The sequence below is a fragment of the Ricinus communis genome, chromosome 5 (assembly GCF_019578655.1).
Source record: "Ricinus communis isolate WT05 ecotype wild-type chromosome 5, ASM1957865v1, whole genome shotgun sequence".
In the NCBI taxonomy this organism is placed as follows: domain Eukaryota; kingdom Viridiplantae; phylum Streptophyta; class Magnoliopsida; order Malpighiales; family Euphorbiaceae; genus Ricinus; species Ricinus communis.
In genome coordinates, this window is record NC_063260.1 from 4,601,504 (window position 1) to 4,621,337 (window position 19,834).

The window sequence follows — 19,834 nt, forward strand, 5'->3', positions numbered from 1 at the left end:
CAAATCATGGGGGTATTTTGTTTAGATTTTGGAGGGAAGAAAACATTACATGCAATACTTTTTTAAAGGCTTTTGTTTTGTTTTGTTTTATTTCTTTTGTCTTAATTCTCAGGAGAATTGGGTCATCCATGAATTCTTTTTTATTGTTTTTGTTTTGTTTTGTTTTATTTTTAATCCTGAGGAAAATTTGGTCATTTCATCAATTTGTTTTCATGTTATGGTGATTAATATAATTTAATGAGAAGGGAAAATTTTATAATTGCACATCTTAGCATTAAGTAGGGTCAGATGTTAATTTTTAATAAATGAGTAAACTAAAATAGTAATTCATAAAAATAGATATATCTATATATATCAAACTCTGAAATTTTTAATATAAGATGCTTTAATTATATATTAGAAATTACTGAATCTGAAAGTTAATATAAAAGATTTAAATTAAATACAGGGTTGAATATATATCTCTAATTAACAAAAGGTTGTATGAAACATCCAAATTAAGATTTTCTTTTACCCATAAATTATTACATATATGTGATGCCTCAATGAGCTTTCTTACACTGCTGAAGCCACTTCCAAATTTAGGGGCCAATTACCCCCTTATATTTTTTGGAACAAATAAATCACATCTATAGTTTATATATATAAATTTAATTATATTTATAATTGTCTCTTTTTCTTTTTCAATAAGAATATTTATTATTTTCTTTTATAGCTTTCAGGTAATTTCTTTTCATAATTTGAAATTGAGAAATAGAGAATGAAAATATAAAGAAATTAGGTTTTCTTAGTCTTAGAAACGGTTTGGTGCCCACTTTATTTTAAAACAGCAACAATGATAACATTGTAGTATTTTTAAAAATGTTAAGGCACTGAATTGTTAATATTTAAAATTAATGATTGAATTGTGAAAAATCACATAAATACATACATTTTTTGTCATTAGGTTTGAGTGATGTTTTTACATTATTTAAATAATAGGTGCATTTCAACAAAATGTATCTTTACATTTAAATATAAATTTACTTATAAGTATGGACAGAAAAGATGATATAACCCACTTTCTTCCACAATTCTCAACATTATTATTAAATGAGAACTTTAGGAAACTTCTCACTATCACTCTTCAAAAAGATATAGAAGCAAATCGGTGGTGTGGTGGTGTCTGATTGGCACATACTAATATAATTATACTTGAAATTTTGGTTGGAAGAGACCCACTTGAAAAGTTAGTCAACAAATATTCAAATAATGTGCATTTTGGGTCGGACCCAAGCTGCCGCCTTAGGTAGGAATGGCAACCTGTTCTGCCTTATTCTAATAGATTGGATTTTTTCTTTACCTAATTAATATTTTTACTTCATTCTACTAAGCTTTTATATTAATTTGATTTCATTAATATTTATATATTAAATTACTTGATTAAACGGATACTTATTTATTATTCAAATTTACTTACATAAAACTCATTATTTAATTAATATATATATTAAAAGTATTTATAAATAAAAAATATAATCGGATTTGAACAGTTTATATCTAATATTGAATGAATTTTAAATGGGTACAAATAATAAAAAGTAAATTTTTAAATAAATTTAAAATGAGTAGGGGTAATTTTATTTTAAACAGATTTAAATTCAGATACTTTTATTGAGTTAGATATTTTTATGGACATGTAACTTATTCATTGCCTTTCCTATCTTTAGATTTAGAAATAAAATTAATCATCTCAATTTCATCCATTTATAGTTTATAAGTGGTGCATCTATACATATAATTATATAATTAGATAATAAATATATATTTTAATTTAAATAAAATTTCAAACTTAAACTTTTAAAATGATTGATAATAACTTGTCAATAAACTAGCTATCAACCAAAATTATTTTACTGCTTCGAATTCGGAATATCTACAAAATAAGGTTAGAAAGCTCGGAATAAAAAATATGAAAGTTAAAAAAATACTATCTTAGATGTAGAGATTGTGTGTGTACCTGTGAGCCTATGCTCTGATTTTTTTATATATAGAATTTAATCTTATTAAGACTATTTTTAAATATATTTTGGTCGGTTATTAACTTATAATAAAAAAAGAAAAAAGAAAAAGTTTAGAGTCATCATAATGCATGGCCATGCCCAGTGGACCACGTTGACAAGTAATTTCTTATATGTCTTTTTTAAAATCCATAATATTACATCCATGCTTATCCTTATGCATTTAAAGTCATTAAACCAGTCCAAGAGGAAGACAGACGTTCTTTCTGTGTGTCTGGTTCTAACGCAATGAGTCATCAATGGAAGTTCTTAGTCTAATAATGACTTGTGAATTTCTTCTTTGAGGGAGGTCAATGATGGAGCCTATTACAAAGAAGGATACTCTAAATAATAATGTTTATAATGTAATAAATCATTATCTTACTTTAGGTTTTATCAATAACTGACTCAAATTATTCGAAATTATTAGAGAAGCTTACACAACTGCAACAAAAGAAAAATGTGTTAAGCTTATACCGCGTTTAAGAAAATTTTGAAAAACATTTTTTCGATCTTTTATTTTTAGATGTTTATAGAGGTATGATGTAAGATTTATGAATTAGAATAAAGTCCAATTTGGTCACTGATCTTATTGTTCGAGTTCAATTTAGTCTTTTTATTTTTAATTTTTTGATATTTTAATTTAAATCTTTACATATTTAGTTTAAATTAATTTTTTTTTTTATAAAAATAAAAAAAATTAGTTACACATCCCTTAAAAGAGAGTAGATAGAATAAAACTAAAAATATTAATATTTTACATTAAATTATTTAAATTAAAATATATATATATTGATATTTAAATAAAACATATTAAAAATAATATTGCTATAGTATTATTATTATTTTTTTAATAATGACAGTAAAAAGGATAGTTACAGTAAGAGCTATAGAGATAAAAACGAGTTCAATGAGAATAATGGTGGTAATAGTTACTTATTGTTTAATCACATTAATTATATTAAAATTATATAATAATTTTTAAATAATATTATAATGTTTTAATTACTTTTTATTTTCAAGAGAGAGTGACTCACTATTTTCTTTTTCAAACTAGAGTTAATTTGGGCCAAATATACAAAGATTTAACTAAAGAATCCATAAATTTAAAAAATGACTAAATTGAGCTCGTGTGATAAGATTAGTGGCTAAATTGCACTTTATTTCTAATGATTTTTGTAGATATAGAACTTTTTAGTATATGTTTAGCATAGTTGATATCATTCGATAATAATTGATATATATAATTAGTATATATAAAATTAGTATTTGAAATTATTTTTTGGTATTTATTTTATATCTTTTTAGTATGTATTTATATATTTTGATATTTATTTTATATGATTTATTTTATATATATTTACTATATAACTGATATCTATTTGTTATTTCTATATGTATTGTATTTAATATATTTGGTATTTATTATGTACATATTTGATATACTTTTAACCTTGAGATCTCACACGCTAATAATTTTTTGGTATCTTTAGAGGTGTTTGGTTCAAAGGTTCGATGCAATTGATAGCTATTTCTCACTGAACAACTATATTAAAATGTTTGATAAAGACTTAAGAAGCAACAGCTGATAGTTGATTTATTCTCAATCAGCTGCTGATTGTATCAGCTCTATTTTAGAATTTCTTCTTCTCAGTTGATAGCTGATTTGATTTTATTTATTTATTTGGACACTATTATTTTTATTAAGATTTATTAATAATAACTTATTTTAAATTGATCTCATATAATTAGATTTTTATATTTTATAATAAATAATTATTATTTTTAAAGTTATTCATAATAGTTAAATAATTATAATATTTATAATTATCGTATTTAAAATTAAAAGTTTTATTAGTAGAATTTAAATTTAGATATGTACTTAATTTTTATAAATATTTTTGATAATAAATACAATTGAGCTAAAAAGATTAACTATAATATTTTAAATTATTATAAGTTATTTTTATTAATTTGTATTATTGAATATAATAAATATATTTAACGATAAATTATATCATTAATGGCCATTTAATATACTAACTACAACCGTTAATAAAATGCTAGTAAATCTGATTACTTGCTTTGAGATTTCTATACATTCTTTTCAGTTTTAGGATTTATACTCTATTCATCCTAATTTTTTCTTTTATTGATCTTCATCACCGGTGAGTATAATTACTTTTTTTTTTTTATAGATTTTGATTAAGCGCAAAAAATTTGATTATTTGGTTTGAGTTTTGATTTTTGTCTTTTTAAAATTAATTCTTTTAGTGATTGGTGATTGGAGTTCTCTTTATAATGAAATAACTCCCAATTAGTTTAACATACTCAAAGAATTTTCAGAGTCTATTCTTTTTGTTACTGTTGATAATGCAAAACAAATGGTTAAAGATTTTGATTTTAGATTTATGTTATCGATGAACGCATTCTAAGTGTTTGATTAAATATAAAATAATTACAATTAAAAAAAGAAAAATGTATTTGTAGTTTCAAAATTTAAAAATTGAGAAGGTAAAGAAAATATAAAATATAAACATGGGAAAAAAATCAATAAAAACTTTTGGTCATCTCTTGTAAGATCTGAATTCCATATCATGCTATTTATTTTTTCCTATCCATTTTCAAGGGGTTTTTTTTTTCGTTTATTTCTCCAGAAATTAGAAAAAAAATGATAATTCTCTTTTTCCATTTATTGAAATAAAAAAATTAGAAAAACTAAACGCTATTTCTTATCTTTTTATTCTTTTGCATTCACTAAAAAAAGGAAGTATACTCTTTTCCCCTCAAAAAATGAATAAAAGAGAAATTACTCCAACATATATACTTTTACTGTTAAAAGAAGATTTAATAAAAAATAGAAATAAGTTAAGAAAAAAAGATGAAAGAAGAAAAAAAAAATACTTGTGAGTAATGGAAATTAAGGATATTTATGGCATTTTATGTATAAAACATGTTAATTATTATTTTAACCTGTAAAATTTGTAAGAGACACTATAATATACATAAATTAATAGGTTTTGGTACTTGATTACATTAAAAAATAATTCAAGCACTGAAATTAAAAAAATTAAAAAGTTATGACACTAAATTTGTAATTATTCCGTTAACATATTAATAGCAACTGTTAATAAAACTTTACCAAACGGTCTAAGCCATAAGCTACCGGCTATTAACCATCAGATACCAGCTAGATCGATTAATTAAACTAAAAAAGCTCTAAATAAAGATATTAAGAAGGCGAATAAGAAGAAGAAACAATTGGAAAAGATAGCAAGAATGAGCTAATTGAAATTTGGAAAAGATTATTCAGTGAAAGAAATCAAAGAGTTGAAGGTAATTTTATTTTTTCAGTAATTTCTTTTACATTGTATTTGGTTGAGATTTATAAAATTTATTTATAAATTTAGAGTTTATGTGCTTTAAACAAAGTGAAAGATAGTTTAGAATTCTATATATTTAAATTTGTGTGGAATTATTTATAGCTAAATAAATTCTAACAAAATAAATAAAATTTTCAAATGAATTTTATTGTATGTCCATATATTCTATAAAATAAATAATTTCTTATTTAACTTTATTATTTTTATTTTACTTTGTATTATGGCCTTCTTTCTTCAAATAAAATAATTTTTAATGAAATTCAACTAAATATAACATTAATTTTTTTTAATCTGATGGTTTTATTGTCGTATCCTCTTTTAGGTTAAAACAAGAAATTACAAGAAGGTGAGATCACCGATTACGATTATACTTTGCTGGTATCGACAATAAACCATACTATATTTTCCATTTTACACCTCTTCTTTGCCTCTATTTTCTATTTTGAATAGGGAAAAATACAATATTTGACTATGTGGTTTAATATTTTGACACAAGAAGTCTTGTAGTTTTATTTGATAATATTATAATATCCTGAGAATTAAAACGCTAATAATTTGCATTCAAATTCACTGATATTATTAATTAAATAGTTATAGTTCATTTATTTAGAATTAATTGATTGCGATTCCACCACTATTAATTAAATAGTTGTAGTTCATTTCTTTCTTCAAATAAAATAATTTTTAATGAAATTCAACTAAATATAACATTAATTTTTTTTAATCTGATGGTTTTATTATCATATCCTCTTTTAGGTTAAAACAAGAAATTACAAGAAGGTGAGATCACCGATTACGATTATACTTTGCTGGTATCGACAATAAACCATACTATATTTTCCATTTTACACCTCTTCTTTGCCTCTATTTTCTATTTTGAATAGGGAAAAATACAATATTTGACTATGTGGTTTAATATTTTGACACAAGAAGTCTTGTAGTTTTATTTGATAATATTATAATATCTTGAGAATTAAAACGCTAATAATTTGCATTCAAATTCACTGATACCGTTAATTAAATAGTTGTAGTTCATTTATTTAGAATTAATTGATTGCAATTCCACCACTATTCTACTATTTACTAATTTAGCTTTCATCCAAGATTGCCCATGTTAATTTTTATAGAGTTTGGAGAGAGAAATCAAAGAGAGAGAAAATAGTCTTATAATTTTTTTTTTAATTTTAGTCAATTCCAACGAGTTTGGAATGATATGATAAGACTAGAAGACTCTATATTTTGTCATCTATTCGATAAGATCGATTTTACTGCGATTAAATTTCGTATCAGATTCAATTTTCAAAACTATTAACGGTGTTAATAAATTTGAACATAAATTGCTACTAAAATAACTTTTAAAATATTAAAATATCACTAAAAAAATCACATGACTTTTTATATCAAAAAGGTTAAATTATATGATTAATTTTTATATTTTTCTTTTTTGAATATTATCACGCAATTGACTGATACGATGATCATCAATTGAAATCAATTTGAATTTTAGAGAAAATGAAAGAAAATAAATGAGGAGAGTGAAAGAGAGGAATAGTAAAGAAGAAAAAAGAAGGAGACAGAACCATAAAATAAACTAAGATGAAGTATAGAAATCTAAAAGCTAAAAACGTACCGCATTTTAGATTATTAATGGTTATTTGATCTTATTGGCCCATGAAGGTATTAAGAAAATCAATATTGTAAATTCATAGTCCATCGAATAGTCTGAATCATAGCAGATCAGTTCAAGAATGCGAGTCTTTTAAAGGATTTTGGTCTAGCTCTAGGCTAGGTATCCCAATTTATAATCAAATAGTTGCTTTATTGAAAAAATTTATATGTATAAGGTTTGACTAATAACAATTAAATACATATGATAAAATTTTAATTAATATTTTTTTATTTAAAAATATATAAATGAGATGGGAATAGTCCCTTCTAATTTAATTCGAGTTTTCAATTCGAGTTTTTAGATATATAGTTGTGTTAAAGCTTTTCAGGCGGTGCTTTGTCACTCGTAAATATATTATTTGACGCGTTGTAAATTAACTCTAGATAAATGCATACTAAAAAATTAATAATTTCTTAAAATTTAAATCATTACTTAATTGAAAAATAACTTTCTTTTGCATATTAATTATATTACATAAATTACATCACTATATAGTAAAACTTTCATATAGTCATATACTTGGAGTAACATTGTAAATTAACTCTAAATACATGCATATATAAAAAATTAATAACTTCTTAAGAAATTAAAATTATTATTTAACTAAAAGAACAACTTTTTCTTTCATATATTAATTATATTATACAGAACACATCAATATACAGTATATTAATTATAATACACAAAATACATCAATAAAGGACTATAAAATTTCTAACAAAATATATCAATATTTATTTATTAGAATTAATTAATATAAGATAAATAGAAAAATAGAGTACCGTCGATTTAAAAATGATCGACAGTGAAACAAAAAATAAAAAATAAGAAATAGGAAAAGAAATGGCTAGAGTTTAGTAGAGAGGTGTGAAAATCATAAATTTTGATAGTTTATTACAATATAAAAGAATCTTTATGGATACCTAACCTTATAACCGAATTGACAACTGTTCACTTATATTTTCTCCAGTAAAACAGGAGGAGAGAACTCTAAATTCTCTCTATCTGTATAAAAGAGTTTTCCCCTACCACCCATAAAATAGGTAGGATATACTATAACCCTAAATTCTCTTCATCTTCAATTATCATCCTTTATTCTCTCCGCGGAGTGCCTACTGGATGCCCGTCTAACTCCCCTCATCATATCTTATTCTCTTCGAGACTTACCTAAACATAACTATCATTCAAATGGAAATTAATGTCTTCATATCTTATTCTCTTTGAGACTTAGCTCAATATAACTATAATTCAAATGAAATTAATGTCACAAACTAAGTATTACTTTTTATATTTATATTGAATTAATTGTTCGTGAACTATATAATAAGAGTAACCATCTCTTTACACTTTCGAGACATTTCACTCTTAAAGTCAAATGATCTTACTATTTGAATTATGCTTCAAATGTTAAATTAACTCGATGGCAATCTTTTGCCCCAAAAGAAAACCACTATAATAATCCAATATCATAATTGATAGATCACCAAATCCATGACTAAGAAGAATAAAGCAATCTTTTCATGATATAGGAAAAAAAAAAAAGAATTATAGGATATAATAAAGAATAACTACTCCTAATAGGGAAGAAATCCATCTTTGAAATCTAGGAATTATTTACTTGCCAAGGCTATCTATGGCAGTGCCATCCATATATCAAACAAATTTGTAAATTCCAATGCCATTTCCTACTAATTAATGATTATGGGTATTTTTGGCACCACTCTTTTCCTCTGCTTTAAAGACAGTCCATATGGGGTTTTCCTCCTTGCTTTGGCCATGGACAACATATATATAATATAACCTTATCATTACAGGATTTAGAGCCATCCTTTCAGAAGACCTAGATATGGAGGAGACATAGGATATCATGTGGGCGATTTAGCACCTTTTCAAGCATTACGACAAATATTAGTTCACGTTACTGGCCACCATTATTAGTCATTTGGCGTGGTAGTAGTGCATGTGTTATTGTAGAGGCATTTAAGGGAACTGATTCTAGTCTCTCTTCCTGCAGAAAGCAAGGTCTCCCCTCCCTGATAAAAGAAGAAAAAGAAAGAAAATTCTGCATCACTCTTTGTTACAGAAGCATGGCTAACATATGTCGCGTTGTGATCTTAAAAAATGATCCTGTGAACCCATTTGGATGGGCAAAGACCCCATTTGAATTGTCTGAGCTTCAATAATGATACATATTTATTAATTTTAAGTAATTAAGTATATATTAATAATACAATTTTAAAGTGTAATATGCTTATAAAGGAATATTATTTTTCTATTCATTATCTTGTATAATCAAGTTATAAATAAGAATTTTACAACTAATTAACTTCCGTTATATACTTCATATATCTTATATTAAAAATAATAAAAATTCATCGCTAAATCGATAAAATTTATTGCTAAATCTAAATAGCGATGAGTTACCGATCGATTTTATCTATCATTATTCTAATAATTATAATATTATTATTATTATTATTATATAAACTTTTATCCATCTTAAAATTTAGCGATAGTAACAAAATAAATGCTTAAAGAAGAGAAAATGAAAAAGGAAACAAAAGTGACAAGATATAATTGATTGAATAAAAAGTTGAGGAGTGAAATGTGAAATGTGAAATGCTCACGGATTGTTATCCAACATAGGATAGTGATCACTCACGGGGCTGTCAGCTTCCTCTACCCACATATGTAATAAAATCAATCAAAAGTTTGAAATTATTATTCTTCCATAAAACAAAAAACACACGTGGCAGACTTCTATGTGATGTATTTTAGATATCAAACACACTTTCAGAACTATATTCTTCCAATATCGTAAACAAATCAAGATTTCCAGGCTTCTTGATCTTGCCTGTTCTTCTTTTTTTCTTTTATGCTGTACATTTTTAAAATAATCTTAGCTTACTATTAGACTAAGATCGCTAAATTGTGTATTTTAGATTGTACTATTTATTATAACTATATACTAATCTATTTAGTAATCTTTCTATTTTTATCCACACAAATTCATCAGGTTGCAGTTGAAAAATCCATAGAAGGAAAATACCTCTTTTATTCTTTTTGTATGAAGTTCTTTTACCTATTTCGATAATTACGATTTGTCAATTATATTATTAAAAAATATTAATTTAAATATGTATTACTAATTCAATAGCAGGATGCAATACGCCCGGGTGTATGCAAGTGAATTCCCATTCCCCTTGTATCGCGGGGACAAGACAACTTGGGCTGTCTATTTATTAAGGAAAGAACCCACAAACATTTTCATTTTCTTTGTCAGGGCATAACACATGCACATGCAAATGATACACACAACAGCAAAGAGCAATATCTTTAAAAATCTCAACTGTCCTTGTTGATATTTGCTCAGTTTCTTTGTGATGTTAAATCTGTTGCTGTTATTTTTTGTTTTTGTCATGACAATTACACAAAGCTTTTATGGACAAGTCATATGAAGTCCACAATTGCCTTTATAATGACTGTGATCAGTGATTAAGATGATCATGAAATCATTAATTTTTGAAAGCCTTTTTATTTATGTAACTGGAGAAAAGCACTGAAGGAAATTAGATTTGAGTTTCTCACTCCATCATATTCATCATGAGAAGGGAAAAAAGAAAACAAATTCCCAATTTCTTTTTGTTTTTTGATAGAATAGAAATTTCCAAGTTAGATGCACTGCATGCTGCTACTTTTCATGTGATCTCCTATATATATTGTGGCCTAAGTAATTATTAATTTTTTTAGTGAAGATTAAATACACCTGTCATCACATATAGATAATAATCCATAAATTACCTTCGTTTTTTATGACCCAAATAAGATATTAAGAATAAAGATAATTTTTAGAAAAAATTCTAACCACTTCTTTTTTTTATCAAAATTTTATATTTTGGCTCACTGCCGATTATTTTTAGATTGGCGATGATTCTTTTTTTTTGTTATTAATTAGATTTATAAATAAATATTAGTGTTTTTTTTGAGGAGTTTTATAGTCCTCTATTATGAGAATTTTGAGTTCTCATTTTATAGGAATTTTATAGTCTTCTATTACAGGGTTGTTGAGTTCTCCCTTTATAGGAGTGATGAAGAGAAAAAAGAAATTAAATATAATATTCAAACAATCAAACTCGTTAAAAAATATTTATAAATTCGATAATGTGACTTAATGCCACAAAGTGGAATGTTTTCTTCACAAAATTTTAATATGCTGCTCTATCAACACCATTGATGGTTATTAGAAGTAAATTTCTTTATATGTATTTCTTAATATTTGATATTTACTTTAAGATGTATTTATTAATTATCATTAATGGAATATCCATATTTTTTTAACTAAAACAAACAACATTAAAGATTAATGGGAGATAAGTGGTGCCTTATTTAATGGGAGATAACCCTTCTTTTAGTAGACTTTTTTTTATTAATTATAAAGTTGATTAAGCTTTATCAATGGTGATAAATAGAGATTGATCACCCCACAACTTTGCAACCAACTTTGCAAAGGGATGAAGAGAGAAGGGACCAAGTCTATTATAAACCTGAGTGGCAATTATTATTCCTCAATATGTTAGGCAATCTACAATTTCTAAGCTACCATATATATAATATCATTAATTTGTCACACAGTAACACATTTAATGACAAAATATTCACACAACACAACAGAGTTAGTTGAGGGCATTAATAAGCTTCAGTTATTCTAGAAAACACAAGCAAGAATCTGGGCATATTTTTTTGGTTTTTTCTAAAATAGCCCCTTAATTTTTAACTTTTAAAGTTTTAGCCATTGAAATTTATTATATGGTACTTACTAAATAGGTAAAATGATTATCTTGCCTTCTTTCTCTATACTTATTAACCCACTATACCAGCTTAGAGATGACCTTCAATTTACCTAGACATGATCTTTAGTTTACCTACTGTAGCAGGTCACACTTACAAATAATCAAATACATACTAGGAATCAATCATTTTTTTAAAAAGAAATAATATAGAGTATTTTAGTCTAATAACAAAGCGGTTCAAATTCACCAATTTTAAAAAACAATAAGAATCAATATGATAAGTTTATATAATAGGGAGCAGTGAAAAGGTAAAAATAATCATGACTTGAATTTAAATATTGATCATAAGAAAACAAACAATGCTACTTGTAAATTGGCTCCACTAGTTAATTATATTAAAAAGAAAAAAAGAAGAAGAAAAATCATAATAATCATTTGGACTAGGGTTGTAGTGTTGACCAGGGAGAAGTAGATAGAAATGGACGCTGGGGACATCAACATCGTACATTAACTAGTTTGTAGGCAGCATCAAAGATTTGTCGAGTCTTAAAAAATGCTACGCCCATACCCCTTTGTCGTCCTTTGCTTCGGTATCCACTATCTCATCAATGCTTATCCCTGTAGCATTTTCATTTAGAAACCATTATCTGGTGAAGGTCTTGAAGAATATTCATCCTCCTTTTTTGATTTTCTATATATTCAGCCACTCATAGTCGGGGGGGCGTCAGAGATAATGATGTTTACTCTTAGACTAGTCATCCTATAAATGTGTCTCTAGCGGGGCCAATGGCTTGTTTAAGAGACAAAACAAAATCTAGGTATTGGCCTAATGGCAATAAGAAGCATGATTACTTAATATTCAAATCAATCTTTTACAAGTTTAACTTGATTGGTCTTCTAGCTTTGACATTTCAAACCCTTTTTTATAAGAAATTAACTGGAATTTGGAGATAACTTGGTAATTCAAAGATAAGGATAAAAGATCTTTCATTTTTAATTAAGATTTCAAAATTTAATTTTGGATATGTATTTGTGTTAAAATTTTTAAAATAGTGGTTTGTCACCTATAAAAATTAGTTTTATTACCGGTGAACGATTTAAATTAATTATACACATGTATATTAAAATAAAAAAAAAGGTCTTTTTGCTTGATGGGTCTACTGATTTGAGCCATAGTAAGTGATGGGTCGATTGATGGCCTCCAATAAAAATGCCAAAACCCTTTTCGAGTATTCTTAGCTGGAGATGGGTTTCGTACGTTTTAAGCCCAATACAATTGGACTGAGCTCAAGATCGAATTTTAACCTGATTTAGCCAGTTCTCTTTGATTTCCTTTCTTCCTTTCCTTTTTTTTTTGTTTTTTTTTTTGTTTTTTCCCTTTGTCCCAATTGCATTTTTAAATGGAACATAATTATTTCTTTTTATGTGCAAAATATTTATATGAGAGGAAACACAGTGTCCAAGCAAACTGAAACAAAGATGAAAATCAAACTATCAAAACAGTAAGTCAACACCGAAACAAACTCGAGCAATGATTATCCCTTAAATGAATTATGAACTCATATTTTACTAATTCAATATACAGCTCATGCTACTATCCAAGAAAATCTTCTGAAACAGTTAATGTTTTTTGTTCAGCAGGCAAAAGCATTTGCTGAAAATTAAGCATTATTCTTTTTGTTCAGTAGGGCATCTGATAGCGGCAAAGTGGACAAAAGTGACTATTCTGCAACCAGTTAATAATGCAATCTTGGTGGTAATAATGAGAACATGGCATCCGAATTGCTTGCATCCCCACCTCAATCTCGTCCATACATATAGTACAGTCCTTAGACGACTCTACATCATCAAACACAAACCTTTCCAATGCTTCAATGGATGATTTGGTAGCAGGTTTTGGCTTGTAAGCATCAACTTCCATAGACTCTATCTCAGCATTCCTGAGAGCCTCTTCATACTGACTATAATCACATTCCTCGTATTTGATCATATCTATAGAAGCTACAACCTGGACACCAAAACCAGGCATGTTAATTCTTTTCAAAGCCATCTTCATAGCCTTATAGCAGACTTGTTCCACTATCTGTTTCTGAACATATTCTGGAATATGCCAACAATTCAGGATTTTCATCGCAAGTCTCTTTGCCGGTTCTTGATGAATAAATGGACCACATGTAAGAATATGCATTACGGATGTTGTCTCAAGCTCTCGAATTTCTGGTAACATGAAAGGTTCTTGAACATCGTCAGGATAAGAAACGTAGCGTTGAAGAACTTTGAAGAAGATGAACTTCACTTTAACTGCAGTTTTTGCTCCCAGGCTTGCATCGGCATACGTTGAGCCCTTGACATCAAAATAGAAGTCTTCGTCATAGTCTGAAGCCATGGTTTTAGAAAATAAAAGCTAGGGTTTACTATGTTGAAAGGCAAAACAATCTAGGGTTTATTACAGTGCTATAATGAAACAAGAAGGTTAGCTAAAGTGATCGATATAGTTTAGTACAATATGGAAGGTTTGCTTATATGCAAAAAGGTTATTGTCCCACAAGGAAAGGGAGTTCCAGTTTTCTAGGAAGAATAGGAGAAGATGCAGTTGATTATTTTAGAGCTAGTCCTTATCTTTTCTTTTACTACAGCTAGTATTTTCTTTTAGATAAAACTAATCTTACAGTAACCTATCACATTATTTATTATTTATTTAATTTATTGATTACTTTTTTTTTTTATTTAAATAGTTAATGATAATAAATAATATATATATATATATATATATATATATATATATATATATATATATATATATATATATATATATATATATATATATATATATATATATATATATATATATATATATATATATATAGTGTCTGTGTGTGATTTTCCTAATTTATTTGAAGCCCTTATCTTTCTTTCAGGACATTTCCTTCTTAATAGAAGAAATTTCATGATCCACTGGTTTTTTTTTTTTTACTTTCTTTTTACGGTTGTTTTCTTATTTTTATATTTATACAGTATAAAGATTTTTTATACCATAATTTTCTCTTACCTTTCATTTATAATTTTTTTTTATTGATTTAAACAACTTATTTTGCACGCGTTTTTCTTTTTTCTTTTCTACTCTTTTTCTTTCTTTTTAATATATCTATCTTTCAAATTAAAACCTTATCTATCTTTTTTAAAAATAAAATTTGAATCTTTTCAATATGTTGCTTAAGATTAGTAGTTATGATGAGATTTTAATAGATAAGAGTTCAATAAATTCAACTTTGATTGTGAATTTAAATAATCAGATGATGAAAATTTTGGTTAAATTTAGCTTTTGTTGAAATTGAAATGGGTAAGAAAAATATTGTTAGTGAAGTAATAGAAGTTCAATCTATAAAAAAAAAAAAAAAATGATTTTGATGAACAAGTAAGAAGAAATTGATTAAGCAGAAAGTACATGCAGCTGAAGATTCCCTTGGATCATTAAGAAAAAGAGAAAATGTTGGTGATGATTCTCTATTGAAGCATTTGAAAGAGAGAAAAGTAGTGATTAGAAAACCTGTTATTAATTCAGCTAAAACTCAATTTAAACAACATAGTAAAATCTCCATTGAAGAACCGGTTGTTCAAGCTTTGAAGGTTTTATTTTTTAAAAAAATTTGAAAAGATATTTATAAGAAGGTTTTATATATTTTTTTCTAAGTATTTTTTTTAAATTTTTAGTTTGTATTTTTTTATAATATTTATTTGTTTATTTAAAATATACTTGGAAGATGTTGTTAAAATATTTTAAATATATTTTGTTTATGATTCTTATATATCATGAAATTTAAAATACACTGTTGATTTACTAATAATATGTAACGACCTAGAACCAGATCACATGAGATATTGTCTGCTTTGGCCCATACTGGCCTCACGGTTTTGTCCCTTTGGCCAGTTCGAGAACTTCCCAGGAGGTCCCCCATCCTGGAATTTCTCTGAACCTAACTCCATAGTCAAACAACCAAAAGGCGTCTCATGTGACTAGTTTCAACTCTTTACATATATGTTATCAACCATTTCCCATCATATTTTGATGTGCAATTCGATTCATTCATGTACCCCCGTACCTTAGAGTGCTGCCATCCTAGAAGTCTGCCAGCAGCCGCTCCTTGTCTAGGCATCCTATCTTTTACCCCGACGTCCACTTCCCGCTCTCGTCGAACCGCTTCTCTAGGTCGAGCTATCACATAATATTTGTTATAATAGTATATTTATTTGAATTACATATGCATTTTCATGGATAAGTTAAAGTTGTCATTAAATAAGGTTTGATTTCTTTATATATAGTTTTTAGTTTATCTATGTTGTAGTTGAAATCTTGAATTCTGTATGATCTTGATGTTACATATCAAAAAAATACTATTTATATATTATATATCAATATACTGATAAAATGATTGAAGTATTTTTATTTTATATTTTCTATAACATATGATACTTAAAGTATGCTTTTGAAATACTGTAAGTATATATTATAATCGTAAATAAGTTTGAATTATATATGTATTTTTATGGATAAGATATAGTTAATGATTAAATAAAATTTTATTACTTTATATATACTTTATAGTTCATTCATATTGTAATTGAAGTCTTTTATCAAAAAAATAATATTTATATACTAAAAAGATATTATATATGTATATTATTAATATGATTGAAGTGTATTTTATTTTTAATTTTTTTTAAATATAATACTTCAAATATACTGTTCATATACTAAACTAATATGTTATAATAGTATATTTATTTGAATCATACCTCTATTTTCATGTATAAAATGCAGTTATCATTAGATAAGGTTTGATTCTTTTATATATGCTTTATATTTTCATCAATTTTTTAGTTGAAGTATTTAATTATTCTATAACTTTAATGTTGCATATCAAAAGATATTATTTATGTACTTTAACGATATCATAAATCAATATATTGTTAAAGTGATTGAAATTTATTTTGTTTTTATTTTTTTAGAATATGATACTTAAAGTATACTAGTGATATACTAAAACTATATATTACCAAAGCAATAGGAGTATTTCATGCCAAAGTGGGATTGCCTTTTTTAAAAATTTATGATTACTCATAACTTTTTGTTCATATTTTTATAATTTTAATTATTTGATTTTTTTATTTTCAGTTATTGTGGTATTTTTATTTTTACTTTTGCTGAGTATTTTATATTTGAAGTTGATATGCACAAGATTTAATATTGATGATCTTTATAATTGATATGTTGTTACTCTCTACAATAATGTAAGGTTTAAAGAAGTCAGCGAAATTAGTGAATCAAAGAATTTTGGAAGATCTAAAGAGAGAAAATATGTGAAGACAAAGAAGAAAAAGTAGTAGAAAAATTAGTGTTTTTTAGTTATGGATATTTTTAATTTTTATGAGTATTTGATCAATTTGTTCATTTTGTAAATTTTATTAGTTTATTATGATAAAATATATTTTTATTTATGAATTTGATTTATATGACATATACTATTATAAATATGTTCATTTGGATTATTGATAGGATATTATTATGACATTGAATAGATACTTTTTGTTTTATTTATTTTGCTATATATTTGTTTATGTATTATCAATAAAATTCTAAGATATTAAAAAAATACTTTTAGTATGTTAATAGGCTAATCATATTATGCATAGAATTACGGCTGGGGAAATATTTTAATATAACTTTTCTCTTTTTTATTAGAGTTACATATTTTAAAAGATATCGGTAATATAGTTAAAAAATACTTTTGATATATTTTTCTCTCTTAACTTGATATGTTGTAAATTGATAAACATTTATTCAAGTCAAATAGATTTAGTAAGAGAAGATATCATGACTTTATTGATATTGAAAATTGAAAAATAAATGGAAGTGATTTAAATGAATAATAAATCATTTGAGCCAAAGAGTTTTTTTTATTTGTTATTATGTGAAGTTATGTTGTGAAAGGAATAAAGAAACAAGAAAAAGATGTTCTCAATTTTTCATTATTTTAGATTATTATGTATAATGAATGAGAATATACTAGTTCTCTTTATTGTAGTTATATATATATTATAAGATACTCGTAATATACTAATAAAATATTTTTAATTTATCCTTTTTTTTGTTTAACTTGATATATTTTAAATTGATAAATATTGATTCAAGTCAAATAGATTTAGAGAAGGTATTATGCATATACTGATTATGAAAATTAGAAAATGAACCGAATCATTAAATTAAGAATGAGGTTGAGTGAAATTTTTTTATTTTATTATGCTTAATTAAGTTGTGAATCATATTAAGGAAATAAGGAAAAGAATGAAATTTTTAGTTTTTTTCATTAGTGTATATTATTATGTAAATTGAATAAGAAGTTCCATCAGTCTTCTTATACTAGGCTTGTATATATATATTATATGATACAGTCAATATACAAAAAAGATATATGTAGTATACATTTTTCTCTTTTTATTAATAATATATTATATTTTAGATATTTTAAAATTGGCTATGAATGACATGGAATTTATGATAATAATATAATTTTATTTTTTTTGAGACATATATCTAAACTGCAAATTAAAATTTAGAAAGTATGAAAAATCTAAAAACTAAATGATTTAATCATCAATGTATACTTTTTAAAAGTGACAATAAATAAATTATATTTCTATAAAATTATAATTATTCATTTAATTTTTATTTACTACATGTTTTTTTTTGTTATGTCTAAGTTGATTATATTTTCCACAATTGTTTTGCTTCAGAGTCTTCCATGATGCTTTAATTCTTCTTTTCTTATCTACCAGATTTAATCCTCCTTTCTGGTGGTAGAACAATTTTACTTTCACTTTTTCTAGTACATTTCATATTCTTTCTGTTTCCAATTAGAAAAATATTTTCTTTATATGCAGCCACCATTGTCTCTTTAGTGTAATATAAATAATATTCATATGGATTTATATCTTATTATTATTATTATTATTATTATTATTGATGTTATTTTATTTGTTATTTTTATATATACACATTTATGTGTTTAGTTATTTTATTATTATTATTATTATTATTATTATTATCTTTATTTTAAAGTAGAGTCTATTTAATTATTTACAAATGAAATATAATAAAAAATTATAGAAATATTTATAAAGTTGAGTATTTTAAATAAAATGTTTCAAACAATAAAATTATTATATAATAGAGTGCTTACCTGCATCAATGAGGTTAATTATGAAACCATAAGAAATAAATTGATGTCTCAATTAATTGTACATAAAAATGAAATTAATTAAAATAATAGAAAAAATTTACAGATATTACACAAATAAAAGAAAATAAATGCGTGAGTTATTGTGTATAATTGGATACATGTACATTCAAAACAATAAAAGACCCACCTATACTAATTTGTTTACATTTCTTTTGAAAAGAAACATTAAAGTTTAAATTAGTTATTATTATCAATATATTTAGAATTATAAAAAAATTTAAATTAGTTATATTACTAAATCAATATATTTAAAAATCTAAAATTTTAAAATAATATTAAATTAGCGATTATCACTGAAACTTTTAAAATAATTACTAAAATTAATTAATTATTACCTTTTAATCGAATTATAAATTTAAATAATTAACTAAGTTTTTCTATCGAATAATTTTACTTGTAATTAATAGAAGAGTAAATTAATAGAAGAGTAAATTAATATATTATAACATATTTTTGGTTTTAGTATAATAAAATAGATAAAAGGACTCACTAGTATAATATTTAAAATTCCTAGAAGAAAATTGTAATTTATTTACTTTTATTTTAGTCAACTGAAGTATATTCTTGTTCTTGGGCTTTAAATTAACAGCAAAATTAATAAAATAATTAGCTAAAAGAGAAATTGATATATTATTATGACATATAAGAGTATTTA